The following is a 6,931-nucleotide window of genomic DNA, read 5'->3' on the forward strand; positions in this document are numbered from 1 at the left end:
CTCTAATTATTACGTCAATAAATGTCGTCAATCAAAATTACTCATTCATAAGAAAAAGGTCAGATTAAATCACAATGCAGCACTCAATTATGAACCAAAGTGATTCCTAAAAGTTGAAAATGCAAGTAAAGGTGGTTACAATAGGCAGCTTCAAGAAAAAAGAATATTAGACATGATTGAATTCAGAGGCCCAAACATTAAACACCCTCCCCCCAAAAAAAACCATACTTTATAGTACTCCATAGTGTGATTCACAATGAAGAAAAATATTTACAAATATATGTTCATCAAAATAGCACATTCATAAATAAAAATAGAAGATATGAGAGTAAATAGACATATATTAATAATGGGAGACTTTAAATCACATTTGGAGTTCACAATGAAGTGGACAAAAGATAACTAAGTGCACAGAAGCTATCAGTCTCGAAAACAAGATCAAATTGATCTCAGCCATACAGTAGCCTGAAAACAGTCCATTTTTTTAAATTCAGGTTCCCATGAAATAGTCACAGAATTTAACCATACATTAATCCATAAACAAAATAATATATTTAAAAAAGGGAAAAGGACGGAAAAACTTTCAGCTTAGAAGTGTGCCAAAGAAGATAGTAAATAATAATAGTAATAAACTAAGGAAGTAAGAATCATCAATTTTTTGGGGAAGACAGCTCATCTCTTAAACAGCATTCCTCAATTACTCTTAGGCCACTCAGAGAAAATATCCAAATCTAAATTGTAGAAAATGTAGAAATTTAATAATGGTGTCACAACTCCATTATAATTCATGGAATGCTTCTAAAGTAAAGTTCAGAGAAACACTAACAATTTCAAAATACATATCAATAAGCAATAAAGAATGAAAATAAATGTATTAAATATATATTTCAACAAGTTATTAAAAACCTGATAAAATGTGGGACCAACAGATGGCATAATGGACTCCCATGTAGTCAACTGCAGCTCAAGTCCTGGATCCAGTGACTTCAAACTCAAGCTGGGTGCGTATATGTGTGTGTGCCCCAAATCCTGAGAGGCAATTGGAGAAGAGGTTGTGATGTGGTTATATCCCCAGGGGGTGATTTCATGCTTGCTTTCTGTCTCTCTGTCTCTCACTGGCAAGCACACATACCCTATAGCCAAAATCTCTTTAAAAAGCTAATAAAATGATCTAGAAATCAATATTCTTCTATCACCAGCACCCCATATTATTACACAGTTGATTTTATGACTTGCCCTGACAGTAGCAGTCCCTTTTCTTTTTTTAGATAAATTTTTGCTATACGGTGACTGCCGTTGCCAGAGAGACAGAAAGTGAGAAATCATTCACAGGGGAGGGCCACATTGCAATTCCTTCTCCTCCATTCTACTCTTGGGATTTTGGGCATACATGCACATGTGCCCAGTATGAGATTTAAGCCACTGGGTCCAGGACTCAAACCACAGTCAACTATATGGGAATCCAGTGATGTAACCATTATGCCATCTGCTGGTCCCAGTCTGCTTTCTTCAGATGTAAGTTTATTTCTTACCTTCTTACTTCCTTGCTTTCTTTGGATGTAGTTACACTTTACAAGAACTGGATGAACTTTTGTGTTTGTTTGAAAGACTTTCTTTGAGAAACTTTTCCATAATGGAGATAGTACTTCGTTTTGGCCACACCAAGACTGCTTGGCCTCAGCTTACGATTAAGCACATTAGAAATACCTGATTTTCCCATCTTTTCTCCTTATATGTCCTATGATAACATAGAAGTCCTTGCTGTTCAGAGAGGCAGTTTTTGGAGTCTTGAACTCTGCCATTCTCCCAGGCAGATGTCTTTAAGGTAATAAATCTTTCTCCAAGAAAACAGTATTTGTCTTGACTTTAGCTTCTGAGTGACAAGTGACTAGACCTGGCTTTTGGTGACAGTTCTACAGAGAGCTGGATGGAGGAATCAAGAAAGATAAAAGCAAAAATTAATAATTTAGGAAACAGTGAAATATAGCTAAAACTAATAAATAAATGAAAGCTGTCCTTTTAAAAAATCAGTAAAACAGAAAATTTTGTAGCTCATTTCTCAGAGTTCTACTAGAGAAACAGAGTGACTTATGTGATTGATTATTGATTATGGGGTTGCCTAGGCAAGTCCACAGTAAAAAGTCCATGGGGCAGGCCACCAGGAAGAGTATCCTGGATTTCTGGCATGAGCTAAATCTGCAGTTCACAGCAGAATTTCTTCTGGGAGTTTCCCTCTGCTCATGAAACTTTTCAACCAGGTAAATGAAACCCACCCAGATTATCTAGGAAAACCTTACTTAAAGTACCCTGTTATAGACTAATCACATCTACGATCTATAAAATACCTTTACAGTAATGCCTAGATTGGGATTTGACTGAATAAGTAGATCTGCTTGACTATCACCCAATCAAATCTAGAAAACAGGAAGGTAATGTAAACTTTTCATGTAAGAAAAGATGGTTGAGAACATAATTACAAACGAAAAGGAAATTCGAAAACCCACAACAGACTAATTTTCAACTCTATTCAAATAAACTTTAAAATATTAAAGAAATGGGTAATTTTCTAGGAATGACTCAGTTTCCAAAACTGCAGGAAAAACAGAGAAATCAGAACCCCAATGTCCATCAAAGACCTTAGACCTTCAAAGCGTTCTATCATTAAAAGAGCAGATAATTTGGTTGCTTTTTAAATTCTTCTACAGCACTGCTGCAAATTAAGACTTTCTGTGATAATGACAATGTCCTAACTGCTGACCAGTGTGGCAGTCAGGCCATTGTGACTGTGGAATACTTGAATTCAGCCAGTTCTCCTGAGGCGCTGAATTTTAATTTTATTTAATTTGGATTAATTCAAATTTAAATAGCCACATGTTACCATTGGCTACTATATTGGGTAGTGCAGTTCTAGAGCACATAAAAGAAGGCGAGCTTCCAAATTCTTTAATGAAATAAGCTTAGAATTAATGTCGAATGAAGACTGAACGTTAAAAAACTCCACAGATCAATGTCATTTATAAAAATGGATGCCAACACTCTAAATAAAATAAGCAGACAGAAGCCAGCAACGCTTTAAGAGCACCATATATAAAGACCACATGGGGATAATTTTAGCCATTAAAATGATTTAGAAACAGGAGATTTGTTGATATAATTTATTATATTAAGAGACTGTCTCAGGACCAGCAGATAGCATAATGGTTATGTTGCTGGACTCCCACGTAGTTGACTGGGGTTTGAGTCTTGGACCTGGCATCTTAAAACTCATACTGGGCACGTGTGCGTGTATGCCCAAGATACCGACAGGAGAATGGAGGAGAAGGGATTGCAGCATGGTCATCCCCCCCGGAGGGTATGATTTCTCACTCTCTGTCTCTCTGTTTCTCTGGCGAGTACACACACCATGTAGCAAAAATCTCTAAAAAAAAGGAAGAAAAAAAGAAATCGTCTCTGTCAGCTTGGGCTGCTATAACAGAATACAATAGACCAGTTGGTTTAAACAACAGATATTATTTCTCACAGTCCTGGAAATGGTAAATGTAAGATCAGAGTGCCAGCATGGCCAAATTCTTGTGAAGATCCTCTTTCTGAATAGTAGGTGGCATCTTCTCAATTGTATCCTCACGTGGCAGAAACAGAGAGGGCTGGTTTGTTTCTTTTCATTGTAAGGACATTAATTCTGTCATGGGGGATCCTAAAGATCCCACTTCCTAATACCATCCTATCCGGGGTGAGGGTTTCCATAAATTTTGAGAGTATACAAGCATGCAGTCCATAGCAGAGATCAAAAGAAAAAAATATACCCAGCATATTTTCACCATTAAGAACACCTTTTTAAATTGTTCTAGAAATACTAGCCAGCAATAATAAGTAGGAAAATAAAAGAGAGGGAAAGAAGAGGTAGGGAGGAAGAGAAGCAGGAGAAAACCCAAACAAACAACTGAAAATTTATTCAAATGATAAGAAAATTTAGAAAAGTATATAAAATCAAGGTAAAGAAAGCCATACCCTTCATGTATTCAAATTATGACCAATCAGAGGAAATGATGAGCAGGAATCCAATTATTACAGCAACGGGAAGTAAAATTTCTAAGAATAATCTAAAGTAATGTGCAAAATCTAGTTAAGGAAAACTTTATAACTTGTCGAGCATGCAAAGGAAGACTTGGATGAATGATATAATGTTCTTGGACAGGATCATGGGAATTAATCCATAGAGTTAATGCTAATAAATTAAATCTCTAATAAAGTTTTTAAAAATTATTCTTTTTTTTTTGCAACAAAGCAAGCTGATTTCAAAGTTCATATAGAACAATTAAAAAGTAAGAATGTCCAGGAAAATTTCTACCATTAAATATGAAGCTATACAAATTAAAATAGTATTATGCTAATACATAAACAGACTAGAGGATCAGAATAAGACATTTGGAAATGGACCAAAATTTGTCTGGATATTTAGGCTCTAATAAAGATATTCAAAACAGTAGTAAAAAGGAAGAATGTGCAAACATCTGGGTAGCCATCTGGAAAAAAAATTGCATCAGGACTACTTAACATCCTAGACCAAAATGGTTTCCAAGTAGATTAAAGATTTCAATGCAAAATAAAGCTATAAATGATGAGAAAAATTAGGAAGTCTTTAAAGATAATTACGGTTAGGAGAAAGCCTATCTAGATTGCCATAAAATACAAATAATCATGAAAATATTGATACATTTGGCTACATTAAACATCTTTTATGTCAAAAGCAAAGTGAAAAGAAGAATCATCTAGAAAAGATATTTGCAAGTCATGGTACAAAGGACTGAGTTCTCTAGTACATAAGTGGCTTTTACAGAGCAAGAATAGACCAATAGCCACGGGAAATATAGGCAAAAGGCACGAACAAATAGTTCAGAAGAAAGGACATACAAATAGCTCATAAACTCATGAAAAGATGTGCAACTTCCCTTATAATTGGAAAAATGCAAATGAAAACTTCACTGTGAGGCTAATTTTCATCAATCAGATTGACAAAGATCAAAAAGTTTGAAAACACTGTGAGTTGGCAAGCATGTGGGGAAAGGGACTTTCATTTACTGCTGTAGGAGAGTAAATTGCTACATTCTTGATGGCCACCAGATTTATGTCTAGCCAGATTTTGTGACTGCAATTTCAGGAGAATGGTTGGAGAGAAATCCAGATTTCAGGGTATAAAGAACATGGAGTTCTATGGCTACATCTCCTGGCAAAATACTACTTTTATGCTAGTATTGCAATAATAACATATCACATAATAATGACCTAAATTACCTACTAAAACTTGCATCCTTGGTTTTCATCTCCTTTGCTCCCATGAAAGTCATATTTCTTCATTCACTCATTCATTTATTAACATGTCAAATGCTGAGTCTGCTCAGTCCCTAGGAACCCTTTTACTCTTGTATTAGTACAGACCAATTCTTGACTCGTGCATAGCTAGTTTTAGCCTATCTACTGTAGACACAATAGCTTGCTTTCACACTCTTCAATATCGATGTGCTATTCCACCTCTGGCTTTATGAACCAGGGCACTGGTTAGTTTCCATCTTTCTTCTTGTCCTGTCCCTTTCTCTGGGACCTACTAGCTGGGCTTATTGTCTACTGTCTATCCAGTGAAGTGTAACAGTGTAGTGACATTATGCCTAAGACACTATGGGACATCTGGTGTCCCAACCACAGGGTGTTAATTCAAAAACAAATAAGAATTGATTGCCTACTAAGGCACAGAGCTAGAGATATGGCAGTTAACAAAAAAAAGAGAACTTCTGTGTTCTGATGGAATGGGGATGTCCTACTGCCCAGAGAACACAGAGCCTGCTGTTTGGCAAGTCTTTCATTTAGGGCTGGAAGGGATAGACCAATTAGAATGTGGCTCAAGTGCTCCCTGGAGTAGGAATGCGTCTGGCAAAGTGAAGCAGGCGTTCCAGGCTGAACTGTATATTTTCCCATGTAAGGCAAGAAGGCAGTGAACTGTGGAGGCTAACCTGTGCTCATTGTCCGAGGAGAGGCTGTAATGGAATGAGCGTAGAGGAGGTAGACTGTTGATGATGACCCAACTGAGAGGGCAAAGCATGGGAACAGAAGAAAAATGTCCCCAGAGTTCTGCAGAGTGACTTTGGACAACCCCCAAACTAAATCAGGCCAGTTGTAACCTCCAATTTCCGAAACCAGGAGAGCCAAAGCTTAGTCCAAAGCAAGATACAGAGAGAGAGAGTGTGTGTGGAAATCTTTGCCAAAAAGTAAAAGAGGCATGTTCATGAGAGCAGGATTCCTATTAGCATTCATAATTAAATGGATCTTAATTATGCATGGGGTGATAAATGTTAATTGATATGAATCGAGAAGAGGAAAAAGTCTATTTGTAAGAATATGCATGTCCTAACTACTGAAAATTAAAGAACTATCTGTCTAAGGGTCTAACTCCATCTCTACATACAATGAGGAAGCAGCAAAATAACCACTTCTCTTCAGGAAGAGAGATTATGGGAAGGGCTGACTCCCCCCACCATTCCAAACGGCACAATCACTATAGCAATTTTTCTTCTGGATCTCTCCCACTACACATTTTCTCAACTCTAGACTTGGAAGCAGAGTAACAATAAGGGCATCAAAGGTCCCAACTATTGTATTACAAATGCGTGCTGTCCAGCTGTCATTTTACTCACTATAGTTAATATTTACTAAGTATCTAACACATCAATCACTGCATGTAGAGCTTCACATAGGGGCGTACAACAACGATCATGGAAGAATAGAATTAAAGTACATGCATAGTTTTATTTCATAATACACATTTTCTATGAATATATATATATATATTTTTTGAGAGGTTTTTGCTATAGGGCATGTACACTCACCAGAAAGACAGAGAGAGATAGAGAGACAGAAAGCGAGAAATCACCCCCCAGGG

This window comes from Tupaia chinensis, unplaced genomic scaffold, assembly GCF_000334495.1.
Source record: "Tupaia chinensis unplaced genomic scaffold, TupChi_1.0 Scaffold146187_1, whole genome shotgun sequence".
Classification (NCBI taxonomy): Eukaryota; Metazoa; Chordata; class Mammalia; order Scandentia; family Tupaiidae; genus Tupaia; species Tupaia belangeri.